Consider the following 553-nt stretch of genomic DNA (forward strand, 5'->3'; position numbering starts at 1 on the left):
ATATATATATAATACCCTTAGTTCTCTCTCTCTCTCTCTCTCTCTCAAATATATTTATGTATACGAAAATATACATGTTTGTTCTTCCACCGTATGTATATATAGGTTGTCGTCCTAAACTAACAAATTACAGAGATCGTATACATAGCTGACCAAATTGAGTTTTACTACGCATCTATATAACCAGTTTTTTCCTTTTTTTTTTTCCTGTCAGTATCCACCTTGTTACTTACATTGACCAAATTCTTGCACCGATTTTTTTTTTCTATCTTATCCATTACGTACACACCAAAACAAAAATGCCTACTTTAACTGTTGTAAGTTTAATGCTTTAATGTGACATTATTGGCAAATTAGTTAACTGTGTGGAAAAAGAAAAAAAAAAGAACAGAAAATATCTATCTAATATATATTTACCATTCATTTATTTACATAGTTGTCTATCTGGAAACATCGTCTCCCACATATATCTCCATTTGTTTAGTTTATACATATAGCGTATAGTGTATATATATATATATATATGTATATATATATATATACATATATATAT

At 27.5% G+C, this 553-nt stretch overlaps 1 protein-coding gene across 2 annotated transcripts in view; it reads left to right on the top strand.

Moving 5' to 3' along the window:
- The window catches only part of LOC106876494 (ubiquitin carboxyl-terminal hydrolase 7), a 27,027-nt gene that overhangs the window by 536 nt on the left and 25,938 nt on the right, over window positions 1–553 (top strand). The gene's annotated exons all lie outside the window — the stretch shown is intronic.

Source organism: Octopus bimaculoides, chromosome 5 (assembly GCF_001194135.2).
Source record: "Octopus bimaculoides isolate UCB-OBI-ISO-001 chromosome 5, ASM119413v2, whole genome shotgun sequence".
NCBI classification, from domain to species: Eukaryota; Metazoa; Mollusca; class Cephalopoda; order Octopoda; family Octopodidae; genus Octopus; species Octopus bimaculoides.